General features: G+C 47.8%; 1 long non-coding RNA gene and 1 other non-coding gene across 2 annotated transcripts in view; both read left to right on the top strand.

The window, feature by feature from the left end:
- The window catches only part of LOC112551410, a 47,799-nt gene that overhangs the window by 18,132 nt on the left and 6,761 nt on the right, over positions 1-22,906 (top strand). The gene's annotated exons all lie outside the window — the stretch shown is intronic.
- LOC112551412 lies at positions 15,664-15,771 on the top strand. Its single transcript, XR_003095717.1, has one exon. It is a non-coding gene; the product is annotated as a U6 spliceosomal RNA (small nuclear RNA).

Below are 22,906 nucleotides of genomic sequence, written 5' to 3'. Positions count from 1 at the left end.
AAGTCTGAAAAGGAGAGTGCCCTTCAGCTGGATTGTGATACGTGGGTCAAGTCAACAGAATGATCCAATGTATGGGTCATCTCTCAAAACTCCCACCAGAAGGATGGACCAAGCTCCTGGGCAGAGATGGCAGAGAATACCTAAATCGCCCTTATTTCACCGGGGGTTTTCCCACCCTTCTCCTGTTTACAGTGCTTCAAGGTGAAAATAATTGGCTTTTGCAAGCTCTGGGGTGCTAAAATATTGAAGACTTGTTAAATGCAGCAAGAGCAAGACTCATTTAGGTCTACAGGGCATCCTTTGTGCAGATGCATCTCTGAGCACTTTATATTAATTTAACCAAAAAAAAAAATCCAACAAGCCCATTAATCAACCCAGATGAAACGTACACGCAAAAGCTGCCGTATCGACAGACTGTGACTTTCCCAGGCAAGCCAGGGAAATCAAAACAGATTCTAGGTCTGATACGATTGCTAAACCATGGACTTCATCCGCCAGCATAATGGCAGACTGCGCTTTCTCCACACAATCATAATTGGATCCTTGGCACCTGCAGCAATCCGGCCTCTGAAGAATGAGGAGCGTGAGCAAGGGCATCAGGGGGGTAATCAGCTTGGTGAAATATGAAGGTGTATGACTGCTCAAAGCCTTGTGAACTGAAATAGAAACCTTTAAAATCAGCCCTACAGGGAGTGTAAGCCAACACAGAGAACAGAGATGGAGTGATAAGGCAGTTGACCTTCGTTTTAGACTAAGTGCATGAGGATGTTTACAGAGCAGCTGTTTGAATAACCAGTTCCTTAAACTCCCTCTTCATCCAAAGGGACCATCCCAGTTGAGGTCCCTTGCATACCTTCTGGGGCCACAAGAGGTGCATTTTGGCCCTCTGCAATTACCATTGCTGGTTTTAATTTGTTCCTGTGTCATCTCTGGTTCAGAACAGGTCCTGGGCACATCTGATCTAGTGGTGAGGAGAGAGCTGCTGTGCATGCTTGTTCTTGTGGGGGTGGGGACTGCAGAACAGCAGAGAAGCTGCCAGGTGCTGGAAAATAAGGTCCCTTTTTAGGACCTTAAGGAGGCCTGTGGTAGCAGTTTGCCAGGAGAATAAAAAAACCCTTCCTCTTGAAGGTCCATTCTACTGTTTTCATTGAAGCAGGAACTTCTTGATCTACACTTTGTCTGTTCCTGGTTTTTCTCTCCTGGAGCTGGAGTGTGCCTGCCTTCAACTGGGAGTCTCATGTGTCCATCGGAGAGAGTTCAGGATGCTCCAGGAATGAAGGAGCTTGTCACTCCTTTGCTGTCATGTCCTCTTAAACTACAGCATTAGTCCTGAGTATATTGGTACCAGTGCAGCAGTTTGGAGAGGTGGAACACAGTGGCCTCAGTGACTAACTGGCTCAAAGGCGTGAGCTCTTGTAGGCAGCAGTCTACTTGGTCAGATGTCATTTGAGGAGAAATTGGATTACTACCTTGAGATTGTTGCTGTCGAGGCCAAGGAGCGGTCTGAGGCTATGGCCAGTAGCCTGAACCGCCAGGTGGGGTTTTTTCACGATGGAATAGAGTTAGGCACAGAAGCGTATTGATTGTAAAAGAAAACTTTATTTACACCGTCGATGGTCGCAGTGCAGGAAGACAACTTGCTTGAGTTATAGTTGTAAAATAAACAGGGATGAGAGCTCTTTGTGAACCGCACCGAACCAAACTGAGATGAGTCATCGAAGCACGACTCCACGAAAGCTGAACACAGGGGTACGTCACTAATATATATATATATATATATATATAAAACACCACGATGACGGGAAGGGATTAGAGACTGATCAGGCCCCTAAATTTTTCTCCAAGACACACACGCGGAGTTTGCTAGGCTCCACAGTGCACTTAGAGTTCTCCACGAGATGGTAATGGAGACCTCCTTTAACTTGGGCGGAAACCGCTCTAACCCTTTATACGGCTAGCGAGCCAATTGCCAGCTGCCAGGTAGGAATAATTTAGAACTGACCAATAATGGGACACAAATTTGTATATGAATGGCGGGAACTCCCTTGCACTGGGGATTTCTCTCTGCAGCTGAGAAATCCACCCTGCAAAGAAAGCTCCACGTGGCGGGAAAATTCCAATGTGCCGAGGCACTAAAAATCATTGGGTTATGACAGTTGCTACAGTAGTCTACAGAGGCAACTAATGAGAGGAGGCTCTCTAGCTGCTGTGAGGTGTCAGACCAAGGATCCGCCTGGCCCAGTAGCCTGTCTTGGTGAGTAGTGGCTGCTTCAGAGCAGCGGTGTGAAACCCCACAGAAGCCCATCCAGCATGAGCATTGTGTGCCTGCCGGGCTGGCTCTGCATGCTGGCAGTTCCAGCACATCTTGTGTTGAAACCCATGGCAGCACTGCAGGCCATGTGATAGGACTCCCTGGGCTGTCTCTGACCCCTCTGCTTTAGAGGAACGCTATAAAAACACAGGGTATATGTACAGCAATCCTTTCCCTGCCATCCTCTCCCAATTAGTTCCCAGCAGTCACAGGTTTAGGCATGTCTTGGGGTTATGCCCCTGATCACTATGTTTGGCACCCCCAAATTGGATCCATCCTCTGTCTGGAAGACTTCCTACTACTCAAGCGCATGCTCTAGCAGCCAGGGCACTCCTTATTCCCTTAGCAGGCCAGCTTGTCACATGAGCTGCCAGGGCAGAAGTGCCAATACCCACTGCTCCTGTGGCATAATCGCGTTCTTCACATCTCAGTGCCCTGCACAGGGTCTGGCATTCTCTTTGTTTCCCCTTCCCCCCGACCCTGTGGCTAACAAACCCATTTGAGCTGAGCCTCATTTGGAATAGGGCCCTTAGGGGAAGCAGGGACATCCATGCATGTAAATCCTTCCGTTCCACAGCAAAACCTCCTCCTGCCCCAGTCCCTGTTGGCAGGGGTGAGCCAGAGCATCCGCTCATGACAGTCTCTGAGATCCATTGCACGCTGAAGGGGGAGGGGGTCCAGAGCCCTTAAAAAAAGACTGGGCCAACTGCTCTAGTCACTGCTTTTAAATGAATTGTGCGTACTCTGTCTGTTTTAATCTAGGATGTGCCCAAGGCGCTGGTTTTGCATTGGTTGGTTCCCAAATACCAAGGCTTCAGCATCATTCGCAGCTGCCTACAAATTGTGGTAATGGGATGTGCCCCACAACCTGCTGGAAATAAATGTTTCCTGATGCCAGGAGCTTTTTGGAAGCAAAGGGCGGCACCTTGCCATGGTTACACTGGTGTAAATGTCGCTGAGGACCAGTGGCCTCAGCAGATGCAGCCCAGCTCTACGCCAGTGTAAATGTGGTCAGAATCTGGCCCACGTGTATTGCCAACGTCCCTTTGCTGCGGCTGGCCCTGCGTGGGTGAGCGTCTGCTTAATGCACCTGATGCCATGGCAGAAGGAAGGGAGGCAGACGGCAGCCCCGTGTCTGGCTCTGCACAGGCCACACAGTCTGTCTGGAGCATGTGGAGGAGGCAGGAAGGTGGTTTTGACATTACGAGGCGAAGTCAGTCCCACACCTAAGTGGAGCCTGATACAAATCTTGGAGGAAGGCAGGCCAGCAGTTCTGCACCGTGTCTGTACTGAAGCTGCCAATGCAAATGCAGCCTCAAACACAGAGCAGAGGAGCCTGGTTGCTGCTCAGCCTTGCAGCCCTCAAGGCTGCTTTGGCAGCTAGCAAGAGCTGTGCTATAGGAGGGCTGTAGCCATAGCCTTCCTTCCCTAGTGTGCACCTAAGGGCTTTTGTAAGGGGACATCTCTGCAATAGGGAAATGCCACAGAAGACCAGGCCACCAAGCCCTGTAGCCAATCCATGTTCCCAGCTCTTGTGCATTTAAAGAGGCCACAGGTTTGGGCCCGACAAGAACATTCTTCACCAGGACTCATCTACCTTTTATTTAGGAAACAGGCAATTTGCCTGTCACACAGATGCTGTCCCAGCCAGCCCAGCTTGCTTCATGAATATGCAGACAACCCCAGCTGTTTATATATGGGACCCACTTTCCTGAATGCTTTTATCCTGTCCAAGCTAGTAGATTTGGTCCTCGGGTACCCCCTTTTGTAATACTCAGGGCCATTGTTGTCACTGTAGTGCAAGAAGACAGCAAAGGGAAGTCTCCTTGAATGCACCCAGGTGCTGCCAACCCTGAGAAGGGACCATGTAGTACAAGGCTGTGGAGATGCCTCTGCCAAAAGGTTTCTTTTCCCTTTGGTTTGTGGGCTTGCCATGGGCTGAGCTGCTGATGTGTCTTCAGAGTGCTAGATAATACGAGCCGATGCTGACCTGCTTCATTTGCAGAACAAATAAGGATCTTAGCTTTCCGGGTTGATTGCACGGAGTACTTCCCATGGCCCAGCTCTCCCTCCTTATGACTGTTTTGACTTCAACAATAGTTGTTGACTAAGGAGCACCCGTGGGTGATGACAATAATTTTGTGTCTGGAGAATCTGAAAGTCAGGCCTGAAAACACAGGTTGGAAGTAGGTAGAACTACCACGGGGCATGTCTACACTGCAGTTGCTTCATTTCGGGTCCTGTAGGTGGCATAGAGCAAATTCTTGGCTGGTTAGGCTGGATATCGGGTTTAGAGGTGTATGTGTGATCTCCAGCGAGGGGAAGGCAGGGCAGACACCCTTAGTCTCCTTGAAGCCACTATGTCGGCTCCAACAAGTGTCCCCCTTGCCGGGCTTTTCAATTCCTTCCCCTTTGCTTGGTTTCACTGTGAGGCAAAAGTCAAAACCCCTTAGGGCTGGAAAGCCCACAAAATCATCTTGCTCTTCTCAAGACTTATTGAGGCCTCACTTCAGTCCTACTTGTTTCTGATTAGCACCATTATTGCTTTCCTTGGCCCCCTGATGTACATGCCTGGTTTCCAAATGCATCCAACGAGTGAGCTGAGGACAGAGCATGAGTCCAGGCTCTGAGCTGCTTGGCTCTTGCCCACTTATGCCACACACTTAACCTGAGAACAATTTGTTATGTGTGAAAAATTGGCGTGACTCATTTCTCTGTGGGAATGCAGTAATCGTGTGTGTTCCTCGGAGACCGTTGCCAGATGCACCCTCGGGCAGCCGGAGGAAATGCAGCCTCCAGGTCTGATCCTGCTCCCATGCCACAGTCAGTGATTTCAGTAGGAACAGGGGTAAGCCCTTTAAGAGAGTGCCTTCCCAGCGGATGTTCATCAGAAACACATTCTCTACGCATCTCAGCCGTAGGGAGATGGTCTGGGCTAATCCTGACCAGGGGCTTCTCAGTTCCAAAACAAGGGATAAGGTTTGGAATAGCCAACCCATCCATCTTCTTCACCCTTAAACGGGACCGGCCACCAAATCCCCAGGGATGTGCATGCAGAATTCACCCTGAGGAGTAAAGGAACCAGCCACTGGATGTCATTGTTGCTCCAAACAAAGGCAGCCCAGAGTGTTTCTGACATCAAAAATGTAACTTTTCTGTGTTCGCTGGAGGAAGCTTCCTGTGCATCTCATTAGGAGACCAGACCAGTCCATCAGGTTCTTAGGTCCTTTCTTTGCACCTCTGTCTGATTCTTTTTTTTTTTTCTTCCCCCCTCCCAAGAGAGAGGATCTGGTTTTGGAAGAAGAACTTGCTTCCTTATGACCTGCCAATTCTTCCCATTAGATCCTGCAGCTAAACCCTAATCTGTCATGGATGACATCACAGCTGTTTCTGTGGCAACAGAAAGGGTTACAGTAAATATAGCATCCTGACACTCCTGCAGTTGAAGGGAGCCTAACACCAAAGCTGAGCTGCGTGCATATTCCCAAACTGAAGAGTGGAACTGGGTGAATATTGAATGTTTCCAGTCACCTAGCAAACCAAAGAACGTTTCCTCCTAAATTTTTCAACAAAACATCTGGAGTCAATCTGAAATGTAATCATTTGGCCAAAAGTGAAGCATGTCATTTTATTTTTTTGGGTGGGGGAGGAGGAGGCAGGGGCTTGATTTTTAATCCTTTTTCTAATTCAGGTTGGCTTTTAATAGAAAAATGCTGTTTTGAAAACCAAGTTGAAAATGTTTCCTTTTGAAAAGGTCAAAACAAAGACTTCAGCATTTTTCAAAAACACTGCATTTAGAAAATGCCAAAATGAAATGGTTTGATGCTTTTTTAAAAAAAAATATGTGCCTGCTTGTATTTATTTTCTCTCGTGTGTGTGTTTATTTGGCAAAACTTTGTTGAATTTCCCCAATTTCACAAATAGCTTTTGTTTCTCCAATTCCCTCTCCCCCACAGTAAATTTCCTACTATTTAAATTTACTTTCCTTTCCTTCAAGACCTATTCAAAAGCCTTTCATACGATTGAAGTCAGGCCTACAGCCAGTTAATTTTAAACCAAATCTATTTGTGGTTGCTCACTCCAAAGTTGTTTTCTAATGTTGCTCTGGTGTCCTTTCAGCTTATAAAAGGGAGCTTAAAAAAATTGCATCTGGCTTTATTTGTTTAGCAACAGTTGAAAGAAATGTTGTCTGTCATATCCAGGAATCAATTCCCCTTAAATATAGGTATGTTTAGTGCTCTTTACTTGTGGCATTCCCCCCCCCCCCCCCCCCGCCCGCTGTGTGAGTGCTCTTTGCTTGGGGGCCCCCCCCCCCCCCCCGACTTGCTAAATTCATTTAAAATATTTGCTACTGGACTTTATATTATAATGTGCCAATTCTTCTGGAATCCCGAACTGGAGACTATCTGATTCTTTTGACACGAGTGCTAGAAGCTCCTTGGTTTTTTGCTTTTTATCTCGGATATGGCAAGCTCCGTTTCCATACTCCTGCTCCCATTATCAGTCCTGCCTTTGCCCCCATGCTCAGCATCATCTTTCTTATTGAAAACTTAAGTAAAGGATTTGGGCCCTATCTTGATGATCCTTCATTTCTACTGGATTTTCACTAGATAGCAGCCCTGCAACTGCTTTGTTTGTTCTCTTATCTATAGCTAAAGAGCCTTAGACTATTTGTCTTGACTCATTCTGAAAGGTCTAACTTGGCTTGGCTTTGGCAGGTCTCTCCTTTCTCCATACTCTTCCTGGCCTCTAAGACACGGCTTTCTTTGCTTATCAACCCTCTCTCCCATTTCTTGTGGGCTTCCTGCTTATTCCTCCTATTCTTCCTGATCTGACTATTTATCCAGTTAGGTCTTGAGCCCCTTCTAGGAAGGTTTGTTCTCTCTCTTGTCCTTCTTTGTTTTAGCATCTTTGGGTTTAAATCCAGAACCCCTCCACACTTCAGTCCCTGTGCTCTTCAGTCTAGCTGACTTTGTTAGCTAGTTCAGGGAGGCCAACCTGAAGCATGGGAGCTACAGTAGCACAGGCATCCAGGGAGCAGAAAGCAGAGCAGCAGAGCCATCAGGGGAAAGGGATCAGAGGTAAGTGGCACGAGGGGAGGGAGAAGGGCTGATTTGTGGCACACCTGCCCAAAAGGCTGGCCCCCTCCGTGAGCTAGCTCATGAATATTTGCCCTGTTTAAAATGGAGGACCTTAGTCACAGGGCCTACTTTTTCTGCTTTTAATCTTAAACGCGATCTACTTGTGATTGTTCACTCCAAGGTTGTTTTGTATGTTGTTCTAGTGTCCTAGCCGCTTATAAAAGCCAGTTTAAAAATTTAAAAAAGCATCTCCTCTTCTTGGTTCAGCAACAGTTTGAAGAAATGTCTGTCACATCCAGGAATATCTGGGCCCTTGTAGCATTTGTTATCCAGTCTATATTTGGGAAGTCAAATCCATTCCTGGTAGTATTTATCTCTGTAACATGACAGAAATCTCTGTGCAAACCTAAATCTGATCATTGAAGGGGAAAGGGAGAGGGGTCTAGAGCAGCTTCTAGCATATCCCAGCAGGACCTCTCTTTCTGTCCCCAAAATGACCAAGTCAAGCAGATTTGGTTTTATCCATGCTCTGCTTTCTCACTACTCCAGTCTCTGCTTTCCTACCATCTATCCCTCTTTCCCAAACAGCCATTGTCCCAGTTCTGCTTGCTCTTCTATCACATTTCTGATATTCCTACAGTATCTAGTGTCATGTCCTGCCTGGCCCTCTGAGTTCCTCTGCTTTTCTTGTCCAGGCTCCTTGCATTTGTGTGCAAACATCTCAGATTTGTTCTTCTTGAACACACTCACTTCTCCCTCGGGAGATCAGGCACAACACTATTGTTACCTTGCTGCTCTTGTATGTGTTAACACTTTGCCTCCCCTAGCTGTCCACCCTCATGCTCACTAATCTTCCACTATCCATTTCTGCATCCTTGTTTGCCCTTCTTCTGTGCACTAAATCAAGGTGTGGCTATTTACACAAAGTCTCTCCTAACCTTCTCGCATCTTGCCTCAGTCACGTGAGCCTTGATCCTCAAGGGCTGCTTGCTGAGAGAACTCATTCAGCACTGCTGTTCAGGATGCGCAAGAAACTTCAGCCAGACCATTGCTTCAATAAAGCTTTTTGGTGTGTTGCACGCTCACTACTCTATGTGCTTGCCTGCAAATGACACTGTTTTTGTCTTGTTCCTTTTATTGTTCCAATATAGCCATCAGATAAGGTGGGGGGCGGGAGGGGGACCAAAATGCCCGGCACTGAGAGCCTAAAGTAAAGATATAATCATTGAATGGCTGAGCTGGGTTTGGGGGGAGGCATGTCTCATTTCCCAGTACCACCTGGGGTCCCACAAATATGCCAGGGCCAGTGCCAGGGTCTCCCTCTGCACACATTGCAAACTGATTTCATTTTGCAACACTGAAAAATAAGGGCTTAGGAAAGAGCTCATTCCACTCCAGCCTTGTTGTCAAGCCCTTGCAGCAGGGAGCCGTGGGCGGAGGTGGTGTACGTGTCAGGACAGGGAACATGCCACCCCAGGGCCGGTCATCACGCTTAGAATATGCCTCTGCTCCCTGCCTGATTTGCCTTGGATGGAAATCTTTGCATTTGAAACGATGCGGCTCTTCCAATCAATGTTGATCGCTTTAGGCAGGTGTTATTGGGTAATTCAAGCTCTGGCTGCAGACAGTTGTCATTTAATTAACAAGGAAGGAGCCAAAATTCTGCATAAGACAGAAGGAAAAGGAAAAAGCCCAGGGGAAGCTCATCGTTGTAATAAAATGATGACTACAGCTAAAGAGTTATTCAGTGTTTAGCTAATCACACGAGCCATTACGCAGACGTTGTTTTCAACGTCACAGGCTGTGCCACACATTACATAGCCGTAGCCATTTCTACGCAGCAGGCAGACTGTGCTAGGCAGCAGCAAGCCACGCTGCACAGACTGCCTCCAAAGCTGGAAGCTGGGCAGCCATGTCTGAGCTAGTTAGCTCAGGTCATTAGAGCAGGGTCGTTGGCCCCATCACTCATTCGCTCACCTGAGCTAGGCTAAGACGGGCTGAGTTTGTCGGGTAGATGGGGCCAGTGACTGACGGCACAAGTGGTCACTTGGTTCTGTGCACACCGTGGGCACGAAGGTGAAGAGCCTGCCTGCAGAGCACAGCCCAAAGCAACCTGCCTCTACTGTTACCAGGGTTGGAGATTCCCTGCTTCTTATTATGCTTTTCATGCTCTGTTATCATCTTTGATTTAATTACGGCTCAGACACAACCTGCAGGACCAAGCTCAGATCTGGTGAAAAGGGCTGAAGCTCCATCTGTTCAGACTGAGGAGCACCAGCTTCTAGCAGGCGTGGTAAATTGGGCCCATCAGCCCTCCCTCTGCTGCTGCCCACTTGCCAGCAATGACATTTCTTCTCATTTGGACTGAGAAGGCCAAGCACCACCTCATTCATTGCTTTCAACTCTGATTTTTCATTGCTCTAAATCGTGAATGAAGCTAGCAGGGCACCCTTTCTGCAGCAGGGAAGTAGGAAGCAGCACTGTGGTCCTGCCTGGGCTGGGACATTGGCCGTGTTTGTTTTGAGACTTTTCAGGAGCTAGTTTCCTGGTGCACTAATGCTTGTGCTTTGGAGAGGCTTCAGTCCAAACATCCTACAGGGCTTCACAGACGCGGATGGATGAAATCGCAGAACCTCCCTGTGACGGTGACATCTATATCCCAGTTTGGCAGATGAAAACCAAGGCACATCCCAGGGACATAACTTGCCTGCAGACACACCAGAAGCCTGTGCTGGAGGTGGGAGCAGACCTAACTCTCTGAGTTCTTCAGGCCTTGTGCTAGCCCATGAAAGAAACAATAAAGTGGAGGTGCAAAGTGTACCCCCCTGTAGTAAGGTCTGTACTCTAGAGTCCTGTGCACTGCTGCTGCTTTTCCCCTTAGAGTCCTGTGCTGTGGAGAGGAACAGGACTTCTTGGTAGGAGATAACTCTCATGGAGGACTTCCCTGTGACCGTGATTGCAGGGTGCTTGGTGGAAGGAGATGATGCGGAGGAGGTTTTTGGAGTATGTCTAGCTGAATAGCTGGAATCAGCCCTGAGCATTGCCTTCCCCCAGCCCAAGCCATGTGAGCTGACCCTTCCCCTCTGTCTTGCCACCAGCATCCAGATATACTGTGTTTCCTGTTCCTTGACTGGAACCATTCTCAGGATGCATCTTGTCCTTCCCCCGTGTGCTTGGCCAGGAGAGACAAAGTGGGGGGAGTGACAAGGGCTGGAAGTCAGGAATTGGGAGATTTGGGATTGCTGTTGGTAGACTCTCTGGGTACTTGCAGCCTGTGGTTCTGGGTGAATACCAAACACTACAGTCAGGATCAGACTAGTAGCCAACCTGGACCCTGAAGGTCAACACAGCTTCCAGGATTGAGCTGCTGCAGTTTGAGCAAAGGGTTTGTTTTTTTTTTGTGCAAGCAACCTGAGCTTGAGGATGGCCATAATGTCAATCCTTACTAGCAATGTAGACATAGCCTTTGGTAGAGATGACAGGGAGTGCGCTGCTTGATGGGTTTGGTGCAAATAGAGACCTCTTTGTCAGAGCCCGAGAGGATGGGAACAGACCTGGATGAACTCTGCTGAAGCCTGTCGTAGCCAGCTGAAACCACTGTCACTGGGTTAGGTGGAGAATCTGGATGAGGTGACACTTCCCAAGGGATTGGACGCAGGCCTGCCTGAGGAGTCTAGCACAGCAAGACCCCGACATGCTGTGCCAAGTGTTGGATGAAGTATAGGGGAAGGACCACAGTAAAGGACATTATCACGAGGGAGTAGTTTCCTTATCATTCCTATAGATGGAAGAGTCTGATTCCCCAGGTTCGTACTGTCATCTGTTTCCCTTCTTTTGTACACAGACTCCCCTTTTTGGTCCCACACAGAGCGAAGGTACCTGGGAGCCCAGTGATGTAGGTTTACTTATTTGTCAAGGGAAACTATTAAGCAGCTTTAACTTGGCGGTCAATGCTGCCAATGCCACCTGAAGGAAGAGTAGCTTATTATTAAAATCCTAAATGATATCCATTACCAAACTCCATTTGAATAATGAGGAGGGAGGGAGACCATGGATATAGAGAGGTAAATAAGGTCAGTTTGAATTTAAAATATTTAGACTAATTGCCTCCCGGAGCCAGGCTATTGAATGAAAACAATTAAGCTAACACCTTCAATGGATGTGGCTCATTAAGGGAACCTACAAGGCTTTAAAGCAATATCTTCTTCCTGAAAGTATCACAAAGGATCATATGGCAGCCTGCCTTCTAATAGGCCATTGAGAAAAGGGGTGCAGCAACTTTGTCTGATGGGTTGAGTTAATGTTTTGCAGTCGATCCACTCCATGGGGGGGAGCTAGATTACCCCCGATTATCCAGGCAGCAGGCCTAGCATAGTTGTAGACATCAGCCCTCCCAGAGCTTTTTCCTCAGCCTGCAGATCTTCTCCTGGGCTGCAACCTAGAGGAATGGTACTGTTTGTCCCAGAGCTCGTTGGAAAAGCCAACGGGCAATGTTGGGTGACAGATCCTGTTTTGGAGGACCCAACAAAGAGGTCTGGTGTGTCACTATCCCCTGTGAATGCTGGTGATGTCTCTCCTCTCCTGGATCCTGATTTAAGTGGCTGAGAAGCAGAGATGAGCTACTGCTTGATTTAAAAGTAGACTCGCCAACATGTCCAGTCAGCACCAGGGTGCTCTGAATGATGGTTTGGGGTCCCTAAATAACCAGGACACCAAAGCCCTGCATCCTCTCAATTTAGCATATGGCTGAACAACAAAGAACCACATTTTGGAGTGAAGGCAGATGAAAATCCCGGGGAAATTGCTGGCTTCCCGCAGTGCTGACTCTGAGCTGTTTGATATTCTCTCTCTCTCTTTTTTTTTTTTTAAGGTTTGCTTGTTTTAAAGCAACATTAATTGGAAAGATGCTGGAGTGTCAAATAGAAACCACTCCCTGAATAACCTCACTAATGAGCATGTTATTAAAGCAGGGTTAGGAGCTCCCTAGAGGGCTCTAGCTGGGTAGGATTAAATTAAAAAAAAATCATCTAAACTAGAAGGGAAATCTTGGTTAGTCTGCAGTGATGAATATAGAAAAGTCCAATGAAAAATGGCTTTGAAAGGTTTAAACGTGTATCTTGTGAACTGGAATGAGATTTCCCTGCCCCCCCCAGGGTTTGCTCAGGAGGCTGGTACAATGTTTTAATGAAATGAAAGGCGGAGTTTCCATCCCTGAACTTGCAGCTCCTAACCTAGGGAAAACCTCTTCATTTTTTCTTAATCACATGGGAAAGGATCACCAAACAGAAGGGACATCTAGCAATGCCTCTTCCGGTGGACAAAATATTAGAGCAGGCCCTTCAAAGAGCCTGTTTATGGAGATGATAGCACAGTGCGGTCTTCCACAAAAAGTTACTGGTGACTAATGATTAACACTATAGGGCCAAATGGTGAGATGGGTTCATCTGTCTCCACTCAGGAAGCATTTGCATTGACTTCAGAGTCAGTTTTGCCCACAGCAAGTCCTGCAGGGAGGGTCTTATCTTCTGAGGGGCTGAACACCATCCCCTCCTGCTGATGGCACTTCATTGCTTCCTCCTGCACGTGACTGAGGCTGTTCAAAGTCAGTTGGACTTGGTGCAGCTTGATGAAAACCAGTAATGAATAAGACCCAAACCCAGCTGCCTTGCAGGACAAATATAAGTGGACACAGTCAAGCAAGCTTGGTGCTCAGGGGGTGTTTGACAGAAACAGCTAGTACAGATTATTATGGGCAGCTGCACGGAGCACCCCTGGATTTGGGCAGGGTTGAAGTAACTTGCTCACAGTTGCTTCTTAAGCATGTGTGAGCTTGCTGGCTGTTGTGGCTGAATGATGTTCTGGTGAAGGCAGAAGTTACACAATCCTCATGCTACACGGTCCTGAGTGATTGAGGGGAGCAGAGTTGTCCTACTCTGGAGAACTGGAGTGAAACCCATTTGTGATGCTGACACACTTGCAGCAATCTCTTCTAGAGCAGCCGAGCTTCTTTGGGATACTTCCCCAACCTTCTGGCTCATGACCAACTCCTGGTCGGCTCGAATCTGTTCACCCCACTTCTGGTGGGCTTCTGGTCCAAACCCACTTGCAATAACTGAATGACCCCGCACCATAAGTGCCACAACCCCTCATTTGGGATCTGTGCTTGGGGCTTCTTGAGTTACCACGACTTGCAGTCCACGGAGGTTGCAAATTGTTTAAAGAGGGTTGTTCCACCCTGGAGGACTGGCTCGTTGCTCCAGAGCCAACGCCAGGGCTTGTTTGTCTGATTACATCCTTTGGTTGCATGATTTTGGAGCCTATATTTTTTCAGCTGGATTCTCATTACCTGGGTGCATTGTTTCTGCCCAGATAATTGGACTTCTTAGACACAAGCATCTTTTCTGAAGTGAGTGATTTCATCTCTGTTGCAGTAGATGCTACATGCTGGCATCTTTGCAAAGCGCGGTCTGACAGTTGGAAGCCTGCACGTTTTGAATCAAAGCTATGAACCAAGGTTGAGAAAACAATTGGGTGGCTGCTTTTGTTTTTACATTCTGGCATATCGGGACCCACATTTGGATTCTCTTCGCTCCCCAAACTCTTCACCAAGCTGCCTCCAGTAATCAGATGGAGTGACAGCTCTGCAGACCTCTCCAAGTTAACAAGTTCAAGCCTTGATGATTAACTAGATTCACAAAGTTGATTGGAAAAAAATAGGGATATAAATATATATTCCTGGAGATATTCCACCCCCCGTAGTCATGAACTTTGAATAATTGGAGGGAATTATGCTGAGTACTAATCAAAAGTTTTTTTTTTTTAATTTGCTAATTACCGCTGGGTTTCATCAGTGTCATGCTCTAATCATCTCAAGACATGTTAATTGACCCTTGGGAGTTGTTTATCTGATGCTGAAAGTTTTAGATGGGGTCACACAAAGAAATGCTAAAGAAGCAGTAGTGACTAGAGCAACATCTCGCATGGCAGGAACATCCCCTAACTTAAGTGAAGACTGGCATGATCAGCCTAGTAGAGGAACACGTTGTCCATCCACTGTTGTTTCACCTTTCAGCAGCTACTTCTTCTGTATGGCAGGGCTAGTTCTTCTCCATGTATTACTCTTTGTTGTCTTTATCTAACTGTCTGTTTTTGGGTATTGTAAGTCTGCCCATCACTGTAGTATCTGAATACCTTCATGTAAACTCATTAGTAAGCCCAATATGTTCCTAGTGGACTTAATGTTGTAGAGCTTGAACCTGAAAAGCCAACACTGAGTGGGTTTGGGGCAGGGGCTTAGAGGTTAAAGGAGGTATCAATGTTGAGGGTCACTCTTATAATTAAAGCCCCCCCCCCAAAGAGGAGAGTTTTGCACTATTTCCTTAGCACATTTGGGCTCTGAGCACTATCTTCAAGGCTTCCAAGCCAGGTGTCTGCACCTGCCTACTTAAGTTGGAGAAGATGGTACTTAATAGACTAGAATGTGGTGGACAGCGGTGAAAAGGGAGGTTAGGAGAAGCTACGAGTTCAAGAAACTATGTGAGAAATTCTTATTTAATATTTTTGTTTAAAGCCTCTGGCACCAAACATAGAATGTGCAAAAATTGCTGATGACAGGTTGTTGGGAGGCATGGTCAACCCCAAGGAGGACCAGAATATCTTTCAGGAAGAACTGGATGATGTTGACAACTGAAATAATAGAAGTGTCATGGTGTATAGTAGTATAAAGTGCAATGTAATGCAGTCTTGGGGATTCATGAGAATTCCCGGCTGCGAAACTCTCAGTTGATAGCAGGCAGGGGGAGGACCTGGGTGATCACAGGATGACTTGGAGCCACTGGTGTGATAAGGCCCTGAAATAAGCAAGTACAATCACAGGACACACCAAGTGAGGCACTTCCAGTAGAGAAGGAGGTGTTAGGGCCATGATATAAGGCACTGGAGATGCCTCTTCTGGAAATACTGTGTATAGTTTTGATCCCCTGTCTTCATGAAAAATGAGTTCAACTTGGAACAGATGCAGAAAAAGGTTTGTAGGCTGATCAGTGGAGTGGAGAGCCTGTTTCATGAGAGGAGATAGAAGAATTTGGCTTGTTCAGACTATCAGAAAGGTGGGGAGGGAATCTGACTGCTGTCTATAAAATACATCAGGAGGAAAAACACCAGGGAGGAAGAAAAGCTATTTAAGCTAAAGGACAATGTTGACATGAGAACAAATGGGTATAAACTGGCCATGAATAAATTTAAGCTGGCAATTCAAAGTAGATTGCTCATCTGCTCTTCAATAGCAGCACACATACTAAAATTGGAGCCATACAGAGAAGATTAGCACAGCCCCTCTGCAAGGATGACATGCAAATTCATTAAATGTTCCTTTTAGTTTTTTCATTTGGGTTTTGTTTTGTTTTGTTTTTATCCTCAAAAAGGGGAGTCTGTTGTGCACTGGGAGAAGTCTGGCAAAGATGCAAAAAGCCTGAGAGCTTGGGGAGAGCCAGGCTCCTCAGGCCGGAGGCTAAAGGAAAGGCTGCCAGCCTGGGATGGGAAGTTGCCCAAGGGACTCAGAGTGCCCTGGCTACACGGTTCCAGCTGATTGAGAAAAGAATAGCTCTCCAACAGCAGTAGGGGAAGGAGGAAACATCAGAGCAGAGCACACCTATTGAAAACTATGTGCTGAATTGCCCTGGGCAACACTTGGTTACTAGCTCTTATGCCATGCAAGAAAAAACTGCATTAGCATCACTGGCTCTAATCCAGGGGTAGCCAGCCTGTGATACGTGTGCCAGACATGCATGGGGAGCCTCCATGCATGCAGCAGACTAAGGAGAGGCGAAGCAGCCCAACAGTAGATAGGACAGGGAGCTGAAAGCAGAGCTGCACCTTTGGCAGGGAGCTGAAAGTAGATCAGCAGATTGGACAGGGCAAGGGGATCAGAGTCACCCTTGGGGAGGGGGTAGGCCTTAAATTGCGGCATGCCGGCCAAAAAGGTTGGTCTGCCACTGATGTTGTCTCTGAAACCTACTCAAAAGGACAATATAGGAAGAACTACAGCGAAAGGCAACACATTAAGGGGTGCATTAACTGCAGGAGAGAGGCAGATTTGCAGAGGGTCACAGTACTGTGTGGAGTGGGAGTGGAATACCCAGTGTCCATCCAGGTAGATCCCCCCACTGCAAGCAGTCCCGCTGGGCTCAGGGAAGGGCCGTTCTCTGTGCCATGAGAGGAAATATCTGCAGGATCAAGGAACATAGACACACAGCACAGTGCAGCAGGGCATGGAGATGTCTCTGTGTTGCTAATGGCCATGCCTCCATAGGGTCATGGGGGTTTCAGGCCAGTAGGAAATATGACCTCCTGCATAATACAGACCCAAGAATCTCACCTTGTGATGCCAGAATGGTGGTTGAGCTCTGGCTGAAGATACCTTGAAGGAGACCCCCACTTTCCAGATGAAGTCTCCTGGCACATACTCTGGTAAACAGATTCTTCTGTATCACTGGGTACTTCTCAGACACGGGCAAGACATTTATCCACTAGCTCATACTAGTAGCCCCCTTTTTGGGAGCTCTGTTTCTTAGGCTTGGATGTTGCACTATTTGTGTGGGTGCACCCATGTTGAGGAATAGGCAACCTGGATCATGGTGTATGTGTATGAGGTCTAGTCAGGTGCCTGATGAATCCGCTTGTATGGAGTCCTGCGACCATCACACCAAGACCTTGGATGCATAACGCCTAGGCAAGAGTATGGAGGAGTGGAGGCTGTCCAAGACCTGCCATCCCCCCTTTAGACCCATTGAGGCAGACTCCAAAGGCCAGACCAAATCAGATGTTGAGTGCCTCGATGGTTGTAGCTCCTGGCAGACAGCAACAGAGAAGAACTACTGCTGTCTGCTTACCTGACCCTTAGCCTTTCTCCAACCAAGGAGTACCCACAAGGCATTGGGAGCTAGCGTTTTGAGTTGCCCTATACTCCTCTTACTCTGGAGGTTGCAACATGGCACCTCTGGTGGTATTTTATAGGAGCTACCCTGCCACAAGTAGCCCCACCACGTTGCCTTTTGGGCCCTCCAGTCAGGTGCAGTTTATGGTCATACTCAGGACCATATGTTGAGTAAGTGGGGTTTTTTTGGGGGGGTTTAATTGAAATTGCCATATCAGTAACAGCCCCAGTGTGGGTCAAGTCCTTTATATTGACATGGCCTACTCCCTTCTTATATGGAAATAGAACTATTTCTATAGGGGTAACGCATCTTTCTACTGATAAAGAAAGCTGTGTGTAAATGAGGGGGTGTTGTGCTGTGCTAGTTATACCGGCACAATTAAAGTAGCTTTTCATGTGTGGAGAAGCTTTTAGAAGCACTTTCTGATTCCTTCACGCTCATCTGGAGTGAGGAGTGATTCAGGGGAAAGATCACAGTGCTGAGTGCAGCCTGCTGGCTGGATTTCCAGGGTAGCGTGATTGAAAAAAGAACACTTAATGGCATCTTTAAAATGCTTCACTTGGAAGCAGAATTCATTGTGCTCTCACCTAGTCTGAGCAGGGAGACGCCTGCTGCTTACTTCTGCAAAGCTGCAGCTGATCATACCATTAAACTCATTACCTGACTGTTCAGCTCCATGTGGTATGTGGAGGGTTAACCCCAAGCAAGAGGGCTGTTGTCAGAGGTTTGAAGCCCTTGCAAATGAGCTGCTTACCAGGGTGTGTGTTAGGAAGCCGGCAGGTAAAGACAGGAAGCATGGAGGTTGTGTGTTGATGAAGGATCCATGCAAATGATGAGCTGTGTGATGAAGACAAGCCAAGATTAAGTTATCTGTGGTGCAGTGCAGTGGCAGAGAAATTGCAGTCTCTTTGGAAATAAGCTGAAGGGAAAGGCATGGCCTGGTATATTTTTTTGTATTGGTCATCACGGAAAACAATAGCAAGATCTTTCTTGCTGTCTTCTTCTGTTCCTGAGTGTAAGAATTTGGGGCGTGCACCAGGCTCTCCTCTGTATCACGACTAGCAAATCAGTGTCCTGGTCCTGGGCAGAGCTGCGAGTTCTCCGTGTGAGCAGGACGGCAATGTCATCAGAAAGGAAAACCTGGCTCTTGCAGCTTGGGCTTCTGCTGCTGAAGAACACAGTCCTGGAAGGCAGTTGAACAAGGATGCTGGTCACCACCCATCCCCATATCATTGTGCCAGCACCTATCAGGCGACTGCACACACACACACACACACACACACACACACACACACACTCTCTCTCTCTCTCTCTCTCTCTCTCTCTCTCTCTCTATTGTGGGGCTGTAAAGGAGCTGACTTCTCCATAGCTAGAAGAGATCTCTCAGATGTCCTCGTGGCTCAGATGCTATAGATCTACCCTGAGGTAGCTCAGGAGAGGCTCTTGTGGCTTTAATGAGGATGCTTTCTTTTCCCATCCAGAGAGGATCTCCATCTGATACAGTTGCAAGCCAGGGAAGCCTGGGGCTCCTCGGTGGGAAGGGAGCACGGATGATTCTTTCTGTGGCCTTGCTTTATCTTCCAATTTACTCCATCCTGGCACTGGGAAGCTGGGGGACTAGGGGCTGCCGTGCTGCTATTGGAACCCAGGCCGGCCTTGACCCCTGAGCATAGCATTTGGGGGCACTTTTGGCTGCCACTGTCAAAACTCGATGTGAACTGCAGCCTGGTCTCCTCCTCTGCCTATCCTGGGGCCGTGTGCTGCTTGTCAGGCAGGCTGAAGCTGTGCGCTGTCATGCAGTAATCCCCTTCTCTCTTTCTCCTGCCTGGAGCGGAGCCTGCAGAAGCCAGCTAAATCCATCCCTTTGTTTCTCTGGCTCTTTAAGGCATATTTATTTATTTGATTCTTTCCCTGCTTCCTCTGCAGAAGGAAATGGCCCCGCCGTCTGTTCTGCTTCCCTTGCTGCGCATCTCTCGGAGACAGTCCGACAAAACAAACTCCCAGTTTCCCCTCAAAGACCATCTCTCATCGCTCTATCTTTGCAGTAATGGGATCCTCACCCAGGAGCCCAAATTTCTGCAGGGATTTCTATCATGACCTGGTGTCACCTCCCTTTGAAAGTCAGTGGACTCTCCCTCCGTAGACCCTACAGCAGGCTGGAGATCTTGGACACTGCATGCAGCCGGAGAGATGATGCTGGAGGGATCCATTCCAGTGGGGAATCACATTAGGAAAAAGGCAGGCTGGAGCAGGCAGACATCAAAGGTCCAGCCTGGCAGTAAAGAAGGAGACCGGATTCTGGTCTCCTCCCCTTGCCTCTGTCAGCACGTTAATCTTGGATGACTCGGAGCAGATCAGAGCAGGTGGATTTTTGGGGATGGGGATGGAGGATGGCATGAGTAGGCTGACTGGTTTTTCACTCACTGGCTAACAAGGGCTCCTGTTGTGTTCAGGTGCACTGTGGCAGGTGCCTAGTACAGGTTAGGGTTAGGGTGGCTTTAGCTATGTCTACATTGGGCCTTGTAAGTCAATAGATATTATTCTGGAATCAAAATGAACATAGGAAAGAAAGATGAGGTGAAATAGTATCAGTCAAGAATGGCAAAGTGGGCCTTGGGCCATGCTTTGGTGTTGGGTGGGCGGAGGAGGATTTGCACTCAAATAAAACATGGGTCCAACTCATTCAAATCCAGATGTGGTAGTCAGGGTAGGAAGTCCTGTTCGTTCTGCTGTTTGAGTCCAGCTTCCAACCTCACCTTCAACATGGTTGTTAAAGTTTGTAGGGAGTTTGGCCCTGTCCCTACAGATCAGCCAAACCATGGGCCACATTCTGCCCCCAGAAATGGTGGGAGTCCATGGGTGTGGTATGCACTCGTTTTGAGGACACGATTTCACCCGACCGTTCAGGCAGTGATTGCCTTTCACCAGAGATGGGTCTCAAAAATGGTTCAAAGCTAGCCCCCCAAGGCTAGTGGGGCCCAGCTCCCCATGCAATGCTTTTGTCCTATTTTGGGTCTAGGAAAAAACCCATATCTGAGGAAGGGGTCCCACAAGGAGGCCTCAGGGAGCTTCCTGTGACATTGATGGAACAGCCCACTTTGCCATTCTTGACTGATAATATTTCACCTCGTCTCTCTTTCCAGTTTTCATTTTGATTCCAGAATAATACATATTGGTTTACAAAATGTGTACGTTCTTTCATTATAATAAAACCCAAAGCCGAGCATGAAATCTGGCTGTTATTGACTTAAGGCACATATTTATATTTTTATTTGGCCTTTTTCATTATTTTAATTGTCATATCTGTGTCTTCCCCCCCCCTCCCCCCTTATTGCATTTTTGGGGGCCTTTTGGAATAAATATAAACTTTCCAAGTAATTTTTTTTTTAATAAAAAACATCATTTATGATTATTTTTCTTTGCCACTAAATGTCAGGCTCCTTGTCTAATTTCTTATAAACCTAATTTAATGCCTTTCCTGGCATTGGCTAGGAATGGGATTTGAATATGCAGGAGGATGTATTCCAGGGTTGGCTGTTATTGTAATTGTGTTTGTGCTCTCTGAGGTGAGACCCCTGCTTACAAGCAGCCCTCTGCGTGGACCGCAGCAGTGCAATAGGTGACAGTTCCCAGCTCCGTGCTCGCACGGCAGCAGCTTATAAATGGAAAATATTTATTAGGTCTCTTAGTCCATCTCTGGCATGGTTGGATTGTTCCTGCCCCTGTGTTACTTGTGCTCTTGATGGCCCTGTTCGACGCCTAATTTTGACGCAACTAGCTTGGCCTTCAGTCCTGAACGGCCTTTTTCAATTCTCCTTTCAGCATCCATTGGCTTCTACCCACCTCTGTCTATTCACAAGCCCACAACTCAGCCACTCCCTGTCGGGTTGTCTTGTCTCAGCTGCCCCCACCCCAGAAACCTGTGACTGCTCTGGTGACCTCCTCCAACAGACCTGGGGAGCCAGGAGCTGGAAGAGAAGGGCAGCAATGCAAGTAGAGAAGGAGGGTTGCAGGGTGAGGCAGTAGGGTCTCCACCATGGTCAGATGGGACAAGGTGGCTTGGCTCTGCAGTGCGTGTTAGTAGGGAATATGACTGCTGTAAAATCAGCTGTGTTTAGATTAGACTGCAAGTCTAAACTCTCCAGTGCTTTCAAACATTTGGGCTATTCACCCCTTTCTCCCACCCATAGCAAGCTCCTTGGTGACAGTGACTCTACAAGCGAGCCATGAGGCATTGCTGTCCTGGTTCCCAGAAGACGGCTCCAAGTTGCTTCTCACACCAGACACGGGGGATGCTGTCAATCAGGACCCTGATGCTTTAGTAGAGCCCCGTGGGAGGCTGCCGGCAGGAGCGTCACGAGCGATTCATGTGGAAACTGAGCTACGCTGCCAGAAACTGCATTTGCCCCTTGCCTTTACAGTCCTAAAAACTGTGCACAAGTACACAGTTTGTCACCTACCTGGGACCCCCGCATCCTCCAGCTTGCAATTCTCAGATGGACTCCATCTCTCTTTCGTAGCACACGATGAAGCATCTAACCTTTAAGTTAGTAGGGCCTCGACTTGCATCTCTTCTTTCCATCATCATCCCCAATGAAGCCAATAGGCTTATGTGCCTCGTGTACGATCAGACACTCAGCCCTTGCCCCCTGCCAATATACTGACATCCCTCCTAGTAAAAATGCAGGCGGAGGTCACTCCAGAGGACACCGGAGCTGCTGTTTGGACTGGTGCTGCATCATGGAAAAGCCTGTTCAGTTCCATTCATGCAAATAACGAATGACAGTCATATAAACACTTCTTTTCACTGCTGTTTAAAGCTGTCACTGGGTTAAAGTAGTAATGGAAGCGCGTCCCAACTGCACGGTAATTATGTGGCAAATCTCTTTATTATGGAGCATCAATCAGCAGATGAGGTAGCTGCAAATAAGATCTCTCTGCTCTTCCAGTGATGTTCCCAGCACGAAGCGCCCAGCTCCCTTTGCGGTGCCGCGTTCTGTAAGGTCTGCGTGTGCGTGCTCCCAGCAGATCTGATTGCAAAGCAGCCCCAGAAGGAATCATTGTGCAAAGCACCTGCAAGGTTTTTTCTTACAGAAGGCAATCGCTCTGCGAAGCAAGTGATTCAAAAGAAAGTGGACTCTCTGAACCAGCATTAAAATAATAGTTATCTCCCATACTGCTGGATAGGTAGGAACGGGCTTTACCAAAAGTAATTTGAGAGAGCGAGATAAGAGGCAGGGAGAAGGGAATTAATCATATCTCATGGCCAAACGCATACACAAATGCTGGTCCTCATACATCACCAGAGGAGTACACGGCTGCCTCCAGGCAGCCGGAGGAGTGCATCGCTGATCTTTGGCCTGAAGTGGCTTGTGTGTTCAGCTACAGCCCATGCAGTTGCTCTGTGCAGAAGCAAGCTTGTGCGTGATCTCCTGGCTCGCTGTCCCTGCCCCCTGCTTTCAGTGACTTGGGGTGAGCCTTTCAGAGTGGCTTGGCTTGCCCTGTTTTTACCTTGCTACCAGACGGAGCCCCTGGTTCCGGGCTCCATGCAGACGGAGCCCCTGGCTCTCGGCTGCGGG

The sequence above is a fragment of the Alligator sinensis genome, unplaced genomic scaffold (genome assembly GCF_000455745.1).
Source record: "Alligator sinensis unplaced genomic scaffold, ASM45574v1 scaffold1517_1, whole genome shotgun sequence".
Classification (NCBI taxonomy): domain Eukaryota; kingdom Metazoa; phylum Chordata; order Crocodylia; family Alligatoridae; genus Alligator; species Alligator sinensis.
Note: the sequence above shows the minus strand (reverse complement) of the source record. Positions and strands in the feature narration are given on the sequence as shown.